This window comes from Myzus persicae, unplaced genomic scaffold (assembly GCF_001856785.1).
Source record: "Myzus persicae strain clone G006 unplaced genomic scaffold, MPER_G0061.0, whole genome shotgun sequence".
NCBI classification, from domain to species: Eukaryota; Metazoa; Arthropoda; class Insecta; order Hemiptera; family Aphididae; genus Myzus; species Myzus persicae.
In genome coordinates, this window is record NW_019104389.1 from 415,101 (window position 1) to 434,868 (window position 19,768).

General features: G+C 30.3%; 1 protein-coding gene across 1 annotated transcript in view; it reads right to left on the bottom strand.

The window, feature by feature from the left end:
- The window catches only part of LOC111041805 (junctophilin-2-like), an 81,336-nt gene extending 67,426 nt beyond the window's left edge, over nucleotides 1–13,910 (bottom strand). Inside the window, exons 1-2 of the mRNA XM_022326228.1 lie at nucleotides 13,302–13,910; nucleotides 12,983–13,115 (exon numbers count right to left, since the gene is read on the bottom strand). The gene's annotated coding sequence lies outside the window, so the exon portion shown is untranslated. The remainder of the gene's footprint in view (nucleotides 1–12,982; nucleotides 13,116–13,301) is intronic.
- Between the last annotated feature and the right edge of the window lie 5,858 nt (nucleotides 13,911–19,768).

Sequence of the window (19,768 nt, forward strand, 5' to 3'; positions counted from 1 at the left end):
ATACTGTTATACTGGCAGTTGTAAAATATTAAAAATACAGTCACAATTTTTTTTTTTGAAGGCATTTAAAGTTCAAATTTTGACAAAATTTACAAATTATTTTGTAATTAAAAATGTTAAAAATGTTCAACTTTTATAGCTAAGCATTGAAAATTTAAAAAAAGATTCTATTTAAGTAGATGATTCTGTAACCAAAAATATAAATGTAAGTTATTTTGTTGTAATTTATAAATATTTGTGGGTACCTACTTGAAACTTCTAAAGTTTATTATTATATACAAATATGATAATATGCAAATAATAACGTATCGGCTGGCAGCGACTCAGTAGTAATAACATCAATATTAATAAAATATAAAATACCCTAGGATGACCAACCGTCTCCGCTCTTAATGGTTTTTTGTGTTCAGTGCTATATCATTATATCCATTTGTATCATACTAGCAAAGCGACATCCACTGACCCCTTCCCCACTTTTTCCAATTTATATTATTACAGTTGACCTTAATAGATTCCAGTTGCTACAAATAATTCTAAATGTTCAAGTATTTTTTTAGCAGAAGAAATAAAATCAATTCGTATGGAAAAGTTTGGAAAAAACAAATGTTTTAAAATGTTAATTACCTAATGAATTATAATATGTGTAGATAATTAATTACATTCCAACTATTAATTTGGTACTTATAATATTAAGTATAACTAGTTGTAGACCATTAGGTAAACAAATATATAAAAATATGTAGGATTTTGTCATTGATTAAAGTATTCAAGTATATAAGTTAATAGCAATACATTTATTTAGAACTGTAAGACAAAAGTAGGGTTAATGTAAGTAATTAAATTATTATGTTATATTGTTATTTGTTATTTGCTATCTTTAAAAAAGGCATAATTTTTTAATTTAATATTAAAAGAGTAACCAGTTTTTTATTAAGTTTAGTTACTTTATTTTCTGATTTTCCTGAGTGCTACCTTACTGCTTCGACTTTCAACTTTCAATGACCATAAATTAACCGATTACAGATCAGATTTAAAGAATACAATTAACTTAGAGGTAGGACTACCTTCACCATTCTAACCTTATGTAATTCTCCGATGACCATATATTAACCAGTTAGGTACCTACAGATCAGATTCAAGAAGTGCAGTAGAATTGTGTAGCTACTCAAACAAAACATATAAATTTATTGGTCGAAAACACTTTTATTCGATCATAAATCAATCACCAAAAGAAACACACTTAGCTCGTACTACGACCGTCGCTTCTTGCGTATAATCGTCGTATCTACTTTTCCGTCTTATTTCTCGATGACAACATGACTGTGCGTGTTGGCGTGTGGCGGTGTTGTAGTACACTTTATGTCACATCTTGCCCCATCTGACCTATCCTAATTTCTTAGTTGCTGATTGTAATTAATTATACTGATTGTTGTTTATGAAAAAAAATATTAAACTAATTCTATCTCCATTTTTATTTTTTAAATACTGTTATATCTACCTTTATAATAAGTACTTAACAGGCAATACAATATATTCTTGTACAACTCCTAATCGATGTTTTAACTTGTTTGAAGCGTGTACTAACAATATATTGATGTTTACTAATTTTTCGAATGTATAATTTAAAAATAGAATATTGCTTTTACAAATGAAATATCGCAATAAAATAATAAATATTTAAAACATGCAGTTTTTTATTTAGCTTTATTAGCTTTATTACATAATAAAATGTATTGGCGTTCGGTTTATAGAGTGTTTTTAATCTTTTCACAAACATTATACGTTCCCAAAACTTTCTATAGCCCTAGTAATAAAATTATGGTATCAAATGTATAGCTACGTAGTCGGGGTTATACGATTGTGATGGACGATAACATAGAACATAATATTATTTTTATCACTATTGAAATATTATTGACAATTATATTAGTTTTAACTGTTGTCTGTAATGTTATCAAATTATTATTTATTTAATAATAGATCAGCAAATTTATGGACAAACAGAATTATGGAGCCATGTATGTCTTCCATAATGGAACAACCATGTTATATTAAAAGAGTTAGGTGCATATAATTTATTGGAATATATTACAATTTATAAACTTTTGCACAAATTTATAAATGAATAAATTATGAAAAAGCAAATTTGAATATTATGATTGTACTTAAAACTAGGTAACATAGGTATAAGGTATTATAATATTTTGATTTTTAAACTATCCATTTTTTTTTTTTTGTTTAAATGGTAATAATTGGTATACAATACTTTATTGAAATTGAACATTTTAACTTTAGACAAATTTTTATTCGTGGAGGTTACGTGGTTTGAAATTTAAAAAAAAGTAATAGTATAAATCCAACTCGAATTTTTAGTGCATTTTTAAGTGTTGACATTTTAACCTAAGTAAAATTATATTACGTGACTATATATGCCTACTATAATTCCAAATAAAAAAAACTGAGATAATTAAACATGAATTAATAATTAAAAGTTAAAAATTATAGGTATAATTTTGTTTGCGGATGACGATCAACATACCTGTAATGGGAAATTATAAAAAATAACAAGTTAAGCAGGTGTTTATAGTAAAGGCTTATATTGATTATTGAATTACGTGGGACAAAACAAATATATAAGTGTACGTAATAGACCAATACTACTTAACGAGCCCTATAAATTAATTTAATTATCATAGTATTATATTATAGAAACAAAATTAATTTTTCTGAAAAATTACATATTAAATACCATTTTAACCCTTGTGTACGACCTCCTCATAATATTTATATTAACATTGTACATACCTATATATTATGATATAAGTATATAATATATTAATATATTATATTATTATGTATTTGTATAATTTATATCATAATATATACAGTACATCTATATAGTACAATGCACATTTTACTGCTGTGAAAATTCAATTGTTGTTGGTTACGTAAATTATATCATTTTCCTGTTATTGCTTTAGTTAAATTAATTTGAATTTTTATTGATAAGCTTAACCATAAGAAATGTAATTTAAAGTCTGTTTCATTTGCACACATATGGAAGGCTATATAACAAAGAAAAAACTGATCGGATTTATAAAGCACAATTTTAAACCATAATGTACAAGTCAAGAACAAAGGTTTTACATAGAATAACCAAACACCATCCCTCCCCTACAAAAAAATGGAGCCTATTTGCATCTATGATCCTTAACTTAAAACATCTACATATATAATTACTAACTCCCTTCCTATATGTAGTGGGTGATGTGTGTGCTCTGTGGTTTGTAAATTGACATAGTTAAAAATACCAAATTACTTACAGATTACAATATTGACAACCATAAGCTAGGTTATATAATTATCTATTTCTAATGGTTTTGTAAACCAAAACACCTAAGTCCTATAATCTCTTGCAGTCTCGTATGTCATCCTTAATTCAACCGGATAATCCTTCGTGTAGATTTATATGTAATTGACTAAGGTATGCTTTAATTCAACTATCCATTCAAAATAAATTATAGCAAAATTACTAAGAGAGGCTATAATGAGCGGTTTCAGTGCAGATTTGATGACCGCGAGCCTATATACGTTTTTTAATACCTATATCTATGAGATTAAAATTATTGCATTTATTGTAATTTAGTTTTTAGTTTCTAAGTACAATTTGTATACAATGTTGTACAGACTGAATGGTGGAGGTCTTATAATAAAATGTAAAATTAATCAATATTTTTGTATGTATCGTTACGAAAGTTCAAAAATATTCTTAATTCATTATTCAGTACTCAAAAAAATAAATAAATAAATAAATAAATAAATATACAAATTAAAAAATATTCAATATCAACTTGAATGAATATTTTTAGAAAAAATGATAATTTGACAATAATAGAAAATTATATTTACTTTTTTTCTTATAAATATCAAAAAGAATCAAAATCATCGTAAAAAAAGTTAAATACTATATCATTGTCTTTTGAGTAGATAAGAAATAAAACAGATATTCTTATATTATTTCATTGATAGAGTTTAAATACAGTTTAAGCAATAAATATTTGTGGGTGAAAATAAATAGATGCTTCTCATTATTTATTATTGATTATTCAAATTTTAAAAAAAAAAGTGTAATTATATTATAACGACGGGAAGGGTTTATTTAAACAAATGAACCCACATGCAATGCCTATTTAGGAAACCATCAATATAGTTTTAAATCACTTAAATCAATAACATATTTCTATGTGTGTAAATTGAAAAAATACGATTTGTTAAGGAGATTCGATACCGTGATTTTCTGTCTTCGTCTAACACACGCGTGACATATGATTTTAGCAATGTTCTTTGCCAAACTTACCAATTTATATAGCGAAGCTATAAGAAATGTGAAAACAAATTTTAATTTGTAGTCAAGTCTATTTGAGATCGACTTTACCACGTTTTTGATTTTAACTTCTCCGAAATTGGACATACTATGGTGATACAATATTAAACAGTAACCTAATTTAGGTTACCCAAATCCAATAAGCTCAATTTTAATACTCTAAAATTAATAATTTTTGTTTAAATTTTCCCTGCAAAATTAATTTTAATATGCAACTTATACAGTAAAAGTACAGACCATGAACAAATAACTAAAAATAAGGGAAGTCGATCTAATAGCTAGATTTTGTATAAACGTATAGTACCTAGGTTTCAAATGTAGTTTGTGGCTCACCAATGAGTAGGTCAGTGTAATCATGGAGAATGGAGTTGTATGATTTGAATTCAATGACAAATAATTACAAAAAACAATTTTAAGTGGTGTCGGCGAGCAATTTCTGATAATATTTTAATATTTAATAATTTCTTTATATTATACTATTAGTGAAGTAATTGTTATCAAAAATATCAAATACAATATTATATCATATTACATTTTTTTTATATTTGTATAAGTCAATACTAACGTACCGTAGAACTGTGTAAATATATTTGTGGTAAATAGCATACAATTACTCATACCTTTTTGAAAATTACATCGTGTATAATAGAAAGAGAGAACAATAAATCGTTATTTAAAATGTTTACATCAAATTATCGTAAAGGTTTTTATTTAATTCCAAACAACTTATAAAGTATGGAGCATTACATTTTAAGTTAGTATGAAAATACAAAATTATATGCATTATTAACTAGCTACAAAATAAATAATAATTATATTGGTAAATGCTTGTCGTTTTGAAAAACAATGAACAAACATTTCCAAAATCTATTTAAATGACTTTGTATTTGAGGTATTTTTTGATATTGTTGTAATGATAATTTATTGGAAACCTTGGATTAAATTCTCAAGCTTTTTGACTTAAACAAAACAAATTGAAAAATTTTTTTTTAAAAATTGAACATTTACCTATAATAATATTATATACTAGTATGTCTATTATTATTATTAGTTAATATATTAATTATAAATCTAAAAAAAGTCAATAAAATTTAAAATTACATCACATTTATAAAATGCTAATAAAAATAGTTGTTAGTTGATGAAAATGTCAAATATCTAAGGTCAATCATTTTTTAGTTACAACACAATATAGAGCACAATATTTAGTCGAAAACTGGTGTTATGTAATTATTCCTGTTATTAGTTTTACTATTCCACTATTATTAATTAAATATCAAGTAATATTAATAACATTGAAGAGTAATACAGTATTTTATTTTTGAACCCCGAAAGTACCAAAATAAAGATTTAATTTATTACCAGAAATCATCATCAAAGTTGAATAGCTTCTATAAAAAATGTCTTTAGACACAAAACAATCATATACACATCACTGTAAAGCTAATTATACATTCATCGCTCTGTTCGGAATCTATAAGTAACAATACGCTTAGAGTTTATGCTATTGACTCGTGATCGCCGATCGATCGTAAAATATATATAAATTTAATTCAACCAAAGCACTTTAATTTTTATGATACCGATTAAAATAAAAACGTATTTATTATTTCAATTTATATTCGACCCAGTTAATAAGAATTCTTTATCTATCCGCTATTATCTATTTATATTTAATCGATCATTTTTATTTATTTATTTCAAATACAAGTCTCGTACAAACTATCACAATAAACGAGCGTGATGATGTTATGGGATTACAGGCAAGGGTAACGTGCAACTACTGTGTTATACTCAAGAGTAAGAGGCAGCTCCAGCTGCGGAGCGATCCATAATTGACATTAGACTTTGGCTATAATTAATACAATACCATTTTAACATCAAACACCATATTTTTAGATAAAATGTACAATGTGGAGGTACCTATTCCTACAATAATACTACAGAATTCTATAATGACGCTATGTTGATAATTAAAAGTACTGAGATAGACCTATGACTATAGACTAAAGGAAATATACGATGGTTTGAGTATTTCCTTACCATTATTATTTGGTTTAAAGTCTACCAAAAAATAGATAGTGAATATCCGTTATTTGAACGTTTGCATCGCTACGGGCAAAATGGCTCCATTCAACTGGAACCTCAGAACTATCGGCACCTAGTGAGAGTGGTGAGGAAGGTGAAGAATTATGATAATCGTCATATAAGGCAATATAACATTGATGAAAGCAATATATGGTGGCTTTTGTCTGTGTCACTCACTTGCAGATTCAGGATAGCGTTATAAATCAAACGTCAGTGGCTAATCAAAAATGAAGATGTCAACTTCTATGACAATCCATTAGTAATATACCCGTGATTTGTACTAATGTGTTTTTGATTGCAGTGTAGTTTGTTATATTTATAGTATAGACTGGTGGAGCCCCTGGGCCTGAGTGTTGACGATTTGCTAGACGATTTAAGAACGGGTCTCTCAAAATCAACATAGATACATTATAATACTCGAAGTGCCTTGTAGAACTTCTACGTTTTCCTTATTAGTCACCTAAGAGTCGAATATATTAGGTATTTAGGCGAGTTTGGACATGATAGCAACATAATACATTTGGATTTTATTTGTTAACTCGATGAAACCAATTTAGATTGCGGGATGCATTGTTTTTATTATTAGAACGAGGCGATGCCTTATTGTTCATATTGGATACAGTGAACGCACTGGAACAACAATAATTTTTCTTATATTATGCTACGTGCCTACGTAATACATTTATACAATTTATTGACATGCATAAATTGTGTAGTTAATTTTAAATTGATAATTATATATTTATACCATTAAGTAAATTAATATATTTGGTAAGAAATTATATGTGGCCAACAAGTCATTTTTAAAATTAATATTCGGCCCTTTCCAAAATGTTTAGCGATGGTGGCTAGTGTTCTGGGCCAACATCGAACTGACTACTACTAAATTATAAAAATAATTATCGTATTACATATACCGTACGATAAGTCATGCTCATGCAGGTTGTAATAATTAAATGATAATTAGTGTTAAGTGTATATATGGTTCTTAAACTACAAAAATTGATTCAATGAAATACCTTTGTAAAATGTACACCTACAAATTTCATAATTATTTTAGGGATTTAAGCAGCAACCACTGAGGAAACTTTTATTGTTTATTTGATTGTAATTTTTTTCATTTAAAAACTTTTTAGAAGTGTACAAGTATTGCAAAACTTTTCTAATATTTTATGTATACCTTCGTTTTTATTGTTACTTATATTCTTTATGTATTGGTAGCTAAACAAGTACAACAATTAGGTATTAAACATAAAATTAATATGATGGACATGTAATTTTCGCAACATTTTAGTTTGGAAATTATACTTTCATAGTTTTACTTATGGTACGTTCTATAATCTGTTAATTTATTATAAATTAACTTGAAATTTCGTTTGAATTTACTGTAATGATGCAAGTGATTATATATACTATGCAGTATCCTTAGAGTGAGATAAATGAGCACCTGCTGGCTACTGGTTACATAATATTACGCACATTTTTTCTTTTTGGATAAAACTTTTTGGGACAGTAAACACGATCAAAAGATTTTATGCAGTCATGCAGAAAATTTCTAGATTGAAAATTGAATATAATATATTTTATTATATTTCATATTATGGTAGTGTTGTAGTAAGAGACTTTGCTGTAGTAAACAAGATCAAAAGTTTGTATTCAGTCATGCAGCACCTAGCTGATTGAAAATTGAACCCGTATATAGTACATTATACATGGGAAGATAATGAAATACAAGCAAAAATTATTTTTCAATAAAATCTAGACCAATTTATAGATCAAAATTATTTTTCAAATATAAAAAAACATCCATCCCAGTACTCAGCAGTCTCAAACTTCAATAAACCAAACTTTAGTACGCATTCGTTTTTTTTCTCATGCCAGCGTTTGAAGAAAATATTATGCTTATGTGCATACAACTCATATAAAAATGAGTTAAGCTATAAACAAAATTTATATTATAAGCCAATCACTCATATAATATTTATATTGTAAGGCATAAAATAAATGATTATTTGCCTTGTTTAAAAAAATTACACAAGTATTCTATGTAAGCATCTACATTCTACATATTATAATACTTACATTTTTTAATTTAAAATAATAATATTGTACATTAAATATTAAAATGCTTGTCACATGAAACAAATTTACATAGAAACATATTTTTAATACCCATATTATGCTGCTATATGAACTTTGTTAAAACAAAATAAACAATGCATACATCTTTCAATCCTTGTTTATAAGAAATTGGTTGTGCAAAATACAATGTATTATATAAGTATAATGTACACGTTGAAATTCTGGGTCGTGGACAATACCCAACCACAGTTTTTGATGGGTAGTATGCTTGCCCTTGCCCTTGCTGAAAACCCAATAATAATTTGTGGACTTTCAAAGCGATAAATAACATAAATAACGTTGTAGTGTATATATTTTGTAGATTGTGGTGGATATAATATTATTAATTGGTATTTTACTATAATGGTTCGTCCATACATTGGTAAGCCAGCTTAGCGCCGCTACGAGTTTAATAATAACAGTAATTATTATTATCATGATTATCAAGACGGTCAGTCTCTCACTCTCTCTCTCTCTCTCTCTCTCTCTATCTCCATCTGACTGGGAAAATAAAATGGTTTTAAAAATAATCTACCGAGCGGCGACAACGAATCAACGAAACGTTTACGGACAAAAAATAAAATAAAAACGGAAAAAATTCGGCAGTTTTATTAGCGCTTGCGCGCACGCGCGTTTCCGAGATCCGATTACAAATCGTCCCGGTGGCACAGTCCCCCTAAATATATACATCGTACCGCGCTGTTCTCTATATAACGCGCGGGATGACAATTTGGCAACCACGTCGATCAGGAAGACAGCGACGGCGGTGGTGGTCAAATCACTGCGCGTGGCACGACTTTAATATTATAACATTAATATAGTCGTCTTCATCGTTTCTGAGAGAAATTATGCTAGTGAAATCGGGCGAGGAGACTAACCCGCGAGTTCGAGTTCGGAGAAAATATATTATTGTGTTTGAAAATCATGACGATTAAAATGAATAACATTAAAATCGACAACGTAGAGAAATAAAATAACTTCCTACTTGTAGCCACTTAACTCAGGCGGGTCTCGAAAGAAAATCATTCTTCGTTACCACTATAGAAATTCTGCGAGAACCATGATCTTATATCACGAGACATTGTAGGAACCAAATCGCTTAAACAGGCTTGGATTAGTTGTTAACAATGCAACCAGAATATGAATTGGAATCTTCTGGAAATCTTGGAATTAATACCCTGACTCTAACCCTTATTTAATATTATTAGGGTACCGGAATCGAAATTAGTGCTGATAACAGATAGGTATCTGATGGTATAGATTTTTTGGTTTACATAAATAATAGAAATGTTCTTACAAAACTAAAAAAATATTTTAATGTATAACAATATTTTAATATTATTTTAGCAGTTAAGTTTGTTATTTTCATACCGGATTTCTGAATATTGAAAAAAAATATTAGCTTATCAATTTATTATCAATCACCACAGATTGATAATTATTTGTTTAAATATAAATGTTGGAAAAAAATACAAACTGCAGTAAAAGTGTGTATGATGTAAGTAACTACATGTTTTTGCTTTTTATTACTTCATTCGTGTTTACTTAGATATTTACAATTTTAAAAACCAATTATGTATCTATAGATACTAATTATATTCACTTTTAGGTACTAAAAACAGAATTTGTTTACTGTTATGTTAGCAAAAATCAAAATTTGAGAGAACAATGATATTATTTAAAAATCTATACCGAAACGGGAACAGAAAAAAACAATTAACTTTCCAAACCTAGGCGTTGCACCATAATTTTATTATATTTTGATCGTCATAGCGGAGATAAAATCACTATAGTCATATAAATTATAGGTATATGCAAGTACAACCGCTCCGGGGCCTAAACAGTCAATTGAAGTTTACAATTTTTCAGCAATATCATAAAAACTTCCTAGGTACATAATATATAGAACAATTATTTTTCATTGTTGAATTCAATCAATTAGTATTGTGAAAAATGTATAAATGTCCGTTAGATCCATTTGCAACGAATTTGTTTCTTTAACACTTCCATGATATCCATGGTTATGCGGAAAATTGTAAGTACAATTTTATTTTTCAATTTTAAATATTGAACTTCAAAACACTGCGTACATAAAGGATACACACATATTACCTCCTCACAGGGCTGGCGCATGCAAACAAAGCTATTACGAGATAAACTAAGGCGGCGCTTGTAGACCACCACCCCCACCTCGACACCATCAACAACAACAGCACAGAAACGTATATTATATAATATTATAATCTTCAGCCGGATGAGTGACGACATAATTAATATATTATTATGCAGTCAAAAGCCCAAATGGGCTAAGATTCCCGGACTGAAGAGATTGTTACTTTGTATTATAATAAACAAGGTGATGCCTTTAAACACATTATCTCGATAAATGTTTACCTACTAAATGCGAATTATTAAATACATGAAATGTATAATTTTTTGTATTATTGTATTGTTTAACATTTTAAATGGTGATAGTTTTTAAGTTTTTTAATTTTTTAATTTTTAATTAATGACAATTTATAATATACCTACATTGTTAATTTCATATTCTCCTAGAGGAAAAATATTTTTACGAGGACTTTGATTTATAAAAATCGAACCAGTTTTTAAATTTTTATTACTTCTAGCACTATCAACTGCGATGTTGATAGCTCAACAGTTTTAATTAACCAGTTGTTACAAGTATTTAAAGTTTAAATTAGTGGAATTCCACAACTGCTGAATTACCCTGAAAAATACTAGGCATTACTCCACTGATCTACAGTTATAAAGATGTTATATATGTAAGAATGCAAGATGTAAAAATTGAAAACATTAAAGATGTTGTCACCAAAAAAACAAAAGCACTAAAAAGAATATTAAAAGACCACAACAAATTATACATTTTTGTTTGAGAAAATTAAAAAAAAAAGTTTGTAGTTTTAAGTTTTTGTTGTAATGAGTGCGTTATCTGTTAAAATATTCACCCTGTATAATATATTAATGTATGTATATATATATATTTAAAGTTTTAAAGCGAGTTTTCGCGTTATTCTTAAGCGGTTGCTATATTATAAGTACTGCACATATATATATATATATACATGCACAGACTCTGACGACTAAGTATATACTAAAATGTAGTTCGACGATGACTGTACGCGCAAACCGTAACGGAGGGAGGCTGTGCTCTCTCTCTCTCTCTCTCTCACTGGCTCTCTTTCTTTCCATCCTTCGTCCGTCATGAAATAATGCCAAAATACCTTACGCGGGGGGGCAGCTGACGAAATCGGAGCAAACCGGCGTGTTTTAGCGTGCGTGTAATGGTATTTCAAACGGTCAGAGCGGCTGCTGCTGCTGCTGCTACAACTGCTATACCGCTGCCATCGCTGCAGTGTGGCAGAGGTGGTGGGGGGAGGGGGCACCGATGTCATAGACAAAGCTAAAAATGCACTTGCCACATACATCGCACAGTATTATGTTATTATTATTATTATATAGTTATTATCGACGTGTTCGAGTTTTCCGCTGTCGTCGCTGCTGCAATGACCGTCCGAGCACGCAACATCGGCTTCGTCGTGTATACTATATACAGATGTGAAAAACACGTGTTACCCATGATATTATTAATATACATCTCACTGCATCACGATTCACGAGTACAGCCACAAACGCGATGATTATAAGTTATAACTTATGAGAATATATTAATGTACTGCACATTACGCGTTTACAAACACGCTCACTAATAATAATGTTTGCGTGTGTGTGTGTGTGTGTGTGTGTGTGTGTGTGTGTGTGTGTGTGTGTGTGTGTGTGTGTGTGTAGGTGTGTTTGTGTGTTTGTGTGTTTGTGTGTGTGTGTGTGTGTGTGCGTGAGCATGCGTGTGTGTGTTTGTGTGTCAGTGTGTATGTATTTCAGTATACCAGCTGTACGCTTTGCGGGAGAAAACGCAACCCCCCTTCCGGTTTTGAAATGCGCGCCGATTTCAAATCGTAGTTATCTTCACAACACGTGGACAGATAATAATAATAATATATAATATCATAAAATATAATATTATTATAAGACGACGAGGCTACTTATTGTCGGTATACATATAACATAATATATAGTATACCCATCAACAGAATCTGATCGTCATCCAGAATGTGATAACTTCTTTAGGTACTAATATTTTTTTTTTTAAATTTTTCATTAATTCACATTTTAGTTGTTGGCAACTGATAAGTGTATTCGTTTCGGGTAGATAGTGGCCTAGCGGGTAGCTTCATAGTATGGGTAAGTAGGTGTACAGTCTGTATAGGTACTGGTACCATAATAGGTATGACGTGTGCCCCAAGATCCGGCTGGCATGCCACAGAAATAATCATATTATACTGTATAACTGTATGCAAACATCGTACGTACCTCTTCAAGACAGATCGTACAATAGTGTATTGCAGGCAGTGTCGGTCACCACGTGCGTCGCAGAAAGATTCCTCCGGAGACCAAAGTTGTAGGAGTCACAGTGTAGGCACGAAACGGCCAACGCAGCAGCCGGCTGTTGGGACAAGCAAAACAAAGCATATAAAACGGTTAAACGGCATAATAATTGACAGAATATTCGGTTTTCGGTCGTGTCGTTTTGATAGTAAAATAGTATATTATGTGCACTGCGGGGTGGCGACCGTAAGAACAAAAACCATCAAAATCATAACGAATAATAGACAATATGAATATTACGAACACGTAGTCGTGTACTGCCGATCGCGGACCATCGCTTCCGTCACCAGGTATACGATGGGCAAGGTGGTGTTGTCGTTCGTCTTTTGTCACCCGGACGTGATAACGGTGCGACGACGGGAAAATTGTACACAAAATACGACGGGCCTTACATTATAATATTCAGTATCCGAGTGTAATAATGTTGTAATATTATGGCAATACGATCACGGGGACGGGTGGACGGGGAAAAAAAGGACGGCGAAAAACCGGTGCGACGTTAAATTTTAAACTTGAATCCGACTCGGCGCGGGGGGCGAGCCGGGCGTGGAAAATCCGACAACCCAAACTCGAAGCGAGTGCGCACGCGCGTGCTCGTGTTTGTGTGCGTGTGCGCGCGCACGTGTGTGTGTGTGTGCGTGTGATAGTAATGACGGCCTAGGAGACGCGCAGCCGCTGCAGCAGACGTCCGCGACAACCGCACACCGAAAGCGCACTGGCGATCACTAGCGGCGGCAACGAGCTTTTTTGGCGCGTTTCGAAAGCGGCGGCGGCGGCGGCGGCGGCGGTGCCGTACAGTGTATGCTTATTTTAAGTGTCGGTTCGCCCGAAATGACGTTCGGTCCGCCGCCGCAGCAGCACCGGCTGTGCGCCGGCTGCCGGCGGAGCGTTCGCCTTGGGACGTGCGCAGCGTACGAGCGACGCACCGCCGCCCTCCGCCCCTACCCGTCCAGTCGCGACCGTCCGTCAGTCCGTCAGCTCGCCGCCCGATGGCAGCCGCCGCCGCCGCCGCCGCAGACACCTTTGGCCACCGCGATGTCGTCGGCGGCGTTCGGCACGACGAGCGCGATCGTCGACCGTCGCGCAAATAATATATAATATATATACACATGTATATACGATTACGTGTATATATATATGTAATATAAATTCGTGTAAGTTTAAGCATATATATATATATATATATATATATATATATATATATTATGCAAGTGTGTGTGCACGTGTGTACACGGTGGGCATATGTGCACGCACACTCGTTCGGACCAGGAATAACTCGGACGGCCGACGGGCTTTGCCAAAAAAACTTTTAAGAGTATTTTTTTTTTCGTTTTTTTTTATATTAGAATTTTTTTTTTCCTCGTCGGAGTGCCGCCGACCAAAGTCTCACCTGCCGCCGCCGCCGCCGTCGTCGTCTTAAAACTATTATAATATTATTTTGTTAGATGACATAATATCATTATAGTATTATGTACACATTATGACATATTATTATTACCGTCATACGTTATGATTATTTATCATAATAATATAGGGTTTTGACATTCCGAGAATCCGTTTCTGCAGTCTCGTGCGACGTGTAGGCAATAATAATATATGTGAGCGACTGCAGTCGGCGACGATGTTCGCAAACAGCGTACCCGTTTTATTAAAATTTCAATCTGTCGTCGACTACAACTGCAAAATCACAGCTCCGATACACTCGCAATAATAATGTACTTGACGCATATATCGTATGTGTATGTGATATTAAATATTGTACATTCAAAAGAAGTTACGCCATCCCGTACGAGCCTATATATAACTATTTAAGACCGCGAGTGTTTAAGTTGAGATTTGATTGAGTTATATATAGTAATAACGCGTGGTGCTGCAGAACCACATTATAAATTATATATAGGAACGAGTCTGAACTATAAAGTTTAAATACATTATAGTTATATTATTATGACTTTGTTTTTACGAGTTATTGTCCGATTAAAATAAAATATATTATGTTGATGTGCATCGTATGACACATGTTGTAGCCATGTAGGTATACTATGGTGTAGGTAACCGTTTGCGGTTTACTACTTAGTTACGAGTTGATTTATATTTTTCAACGTATTTGCACTGTCGTATTATGTGACTTTGTTTTTACGAGTTGTTGTCCGGTTAAAATAAAATATATTATGTTGATGTGCATCATACTATGTCATGCAGTTACCTAAGTAAACGTTTACCTAGTCACAAGTAGACTTATATTTTTCAACGTAATTTTCAACGAAATCTCTAGAAATATTACAATAATTTATGTTATAAGTATTAAGTATATATAAATACTTACCAATTATATTAAAATGTTTATATTGCATTATCGTACATGATATACGTTGTTATTTTACTTGCGTTGATCGTTTGTAGCGATCTATCACAGACTAATAATAATAATATCTCTATATAAATACTGCAGAGCGTTAAAATGAAAATATAATATTTTCTTCGAGCCCGATATAATACACTACCACGTAGGAGGATATTGTAGGCTTGATATTTTTCTCCAATCAAATCAAGAATACCTATATAAATTATATGGCTATATCGTATAGGTATACTTACATTTCCATCCATATTACACGCTATATTGGTTTTTCAGCTTTCGGTTTTAATAATTTTTTTGATATGATAGGTGCTTTTAAAATATATTATTCAAGCCTCGGTGCGTACGCGTATTACATAATATTATTAAAATACCATACAATACTTAATATAATAAAATCATATTTATCGTTTGATTGGCAATTGTTACTATAACGATTATTATAAATATATAGATGCATTTATGATAGACAAACAATGAGCAATGCCATTTTCATTACAGGTTCTTTGGACGAATAATTGGGGAAAAAAATTGTTATCAACATTTTAATGCCGATGTGACCCAAACGGCTCCTGCCGAAAAACGTTTCACGAATAAGTAAATTCCCAAATGGCTCCGGAATTCTATAACGAAAGTTCTTTATAATTTAGGGAAAAAATCAAAGATGGTTAGACTTGATGGATTGGACGATCTTCTAATTGATCTGTAGACTTAAAATAGGTAGTGTCACTAATGGGTAGCTTCTTCCCTCAAAAGTTTCATATGTTAAGGTTTAGGTTTTTTTTTTATGTTTAATTACTCTCTATCACTTTTTCTTTATCAAGAATGGATTATAAATATCTTATAAAAATAATATACTATGCATGTAAAATTTAAAAAAAATACCAACAAATTTTTTTATAGTACCTTTGATTTTTTATACAACGCCAAAAAATTTGTATAATTTACTTAACATATACAATTTTTAAAAAAACACCATCATATTTTTACACATTACACATAATGTATTACGTTTTGCACAACGAGAGCCAAAAAATGTATCGCCTTAAATACTTGCCTATAGGTAAGGCGTCTTAGGTTCTCTTTTTTAAGTACCTTTTTTATTTTTAAACCGTATGGTAACTTACAATGCACAGTAAGTAAGTATTTGATGACTGATATTATAAAATAGCAAAGATATTAACATGTGTGAGCAAGCACTCACCAATTTCACCCGATCTCGAATTATTGAGTATAGGTACCTGTTATTGTTTTTATTTTTAATTTTTAAATTTGTTTTTATCTTTTGGAAAATATTCAGACCAATATATTCTATGTATATTACCGAAAAGTGAGATGGAGGATAATTGTTTCATTAGCTGATTATACAATATTAAATTATGGAGTAATATAATTTGGCTTGGCTAATTAAAGGGTAGGTTTCTTTTTAATACAACTAAGACATATTATATTAATGTAATATAAATTTACTTGTAGACTGTAGTATATAATATAACAATAAACAAATAATTCATATGAATTTATTTTTAAATTTTTAATGTTAATATGTTGTAAAATAGTGTGTCATCAATCATCACTATTTATTATTAGATATTATAATACTATTAGATTTGTCTAATCTTACAAAGATGCAGTCGTGCTGGTCAGTGGTCGCAGTTTAACACCGGCATAATTTTTCCATACCATAATCATATTAAACAATACAAACTAAAAATTCAAAAATAACTGATAGTAATACTTATACATAGTGTTATATTTTGTGCTTTTATTTGTCATTAATTTTACGAAGAAAATATATGATCAATCTTGGAATCGGGATGTTGTTTCATTTACAAGATATTTTTTAACTCTATAATTTATTTTTAAGGGTGTGAGTTGAGTGTTGCCATTATTTGCAATTGATGGATATATTTTATCGTTTTTCAAATTATTCCTCTTTAAGATACTGTTAGACACAAAATTATTTTTATTTATAAATAAAGTCGTTATGTAATTTTACCATCATTTTTTTTCGAGTCTAATTTTAGATGAAATGGCATAAGTGCAATTTAATAGTTAAATAAAATAAATACCGATTTTTAATTTGTATTCATATTAATAAAAGTGAATTTAACAAAATCATTTTTAAAATCATACTGAATATGATATGAATATGGATAATCATACAAGATTCGTTTTTTAAAACGAAACAATTTTTTTAGTTAAAAAATAATTATTTTTCATTACCGCAATTAATTTTACTTTGTGCAGCAACATGATAATATCCATATATAACATTATAAATTATAATATATAGGTACAAGCACCCTGCCTATTTATTTTTATCAGATGTAAAACCCTGGGAAGTCTGATATGACTCAGCATCTCAGCTGTACACATGTCGAATTACGTCTATGAGATTATGACTAGACTGTATATTACATTGCATGTTCATAAATAGGTTTACCATTTACCAGTCTCGCATACTACAGATCGCAACAATTGAATAATATAAAAAATAATATAATATAATATAAAATAGGTATTGTCATATATTTAAATGGTATAATAATACATTAATGTTACCTATACAATATACAGGTTGGCAATTAGTAGCTGTTTAAACTATGGTTAGCATGTTTATGATTTTCCATATTTTTATTTAAGGAACTCTTATGCATCAGTTATTCTTGGATATAAATTTTTTTCATGATGTATAAATTCAAATATCAAAATTGTATAATATGTATATATATATCGTGAAAATTTATATATTTTGGTTTTTTTCTGGTTTTATAACTTCTTTTATGATTTTTGATCCAAAATGTATGTATTTAAAAAAAAAAAAACGTTAGTAACTAAAGCTGAATCTAAGCTTATGTATCTGTTATTTTGTAAATAATAATTTTTTTTATCGATTAACCATATAAAAATTATCACTTATATTTTATTGTCTCGATTTCTGTATACTAGCATAGTGATATATGGAAGTGAATGTCATGTTATGTATGTCTCAATTATAAAATGTTAAAGTGTTTTTTTTTGCTTTTTTAAGCGATTTTTAAAAAAATCTGACTTCCAGTTGTTCCTATTATTTTTGCTATAGTTATAACCGTTTAATTAAAAGCACTTCTAGTAAAATTGTAAAATTCTGTTTGGTTTAAGTCAGCATGGTGATTCTAATGACACTTGCCGATCTTATTATTATTATTACTCTAGTTATGTACTAGTAAGCTTTACAACTTGTCAGTTGTTGTTGTTTGCAAATCGTTACTACAACTTATGTGCTTATGTCAAAGATCATTGCCGCACCACATGCAAACCTTTCATAGGTGTTCATAGTTTACATTGCACTTTTTAGACTATTTTCTTAAGTGTATTGTAGTAATGTTCCATGGTATTCTTTAAATTTTTAAATTATGTCATTTAAAGTGTTTTATTGAAGTTTATCATTGATCCCGACAATACATTCCAACCTCCCTTCTTAAAAGTATAAACAATTTTGTATGTAAATTTTTTTAAATTTTTCAATGAATAAACATCCTAACCCTAGCTATGACTTGTGAATAAGCAGTATATAATAAATGTAAGGTTTGCAGCAATGAGACACCGCCCGACAATATTAAATCTGCAAAGCGTGATACTTTGAGATGTTTTATTTTTGCTTTCAAGTATTGCATAATATTGTTATCTATTGAATTTGTCAAATTTGAAATGATAATATTAATTATGGCATGGACGCAGCTTATATTGCAGTGTGGCTAATGTTTGGTCTGCTCGTTTCACACGCATACTCAATTTACAGCCAGTACATTATGATAAAATAATAATTTTTATATAATAATGATTATTATTATAGTCGTACAATCGAAACGTCAATATTGAATAGTAAATTTCAGTAAACTCTCGATAATCTACTGAATAGGGTAGTATGGCAACTACGGATAAGCGAATTCCACTGTTAATCCTCAAAATACAAATTAAGACAAAAATTATATTATTACAATATCATTTAAAAAATATATTATGAAGGTAATTATAGAAATTTAGACAAGTACGAGTTGTATTTTTATTTACACTTTCGTGTAATAAAATATTGTAGAATATTTAAATATGTTATTTTTCACAAATACATATATTGTTACACAGTGAAGTGCACACACGGGGGAAGGGGGTGTGTACTTTATATGTATGGAAGAAGGATTAATAACTTTGAAAAAATATTTCGATAAAATATATGCATATACATACCTAGTATTTTTTAAAATTACCCCACCCATTGAAAATTTCAGTGTAGGTGACTGATTGTACACAAGCATTATGTTTAGTACAACAACTACATAGTTCCGCGGAAGACCACGAATCGAGAGTTT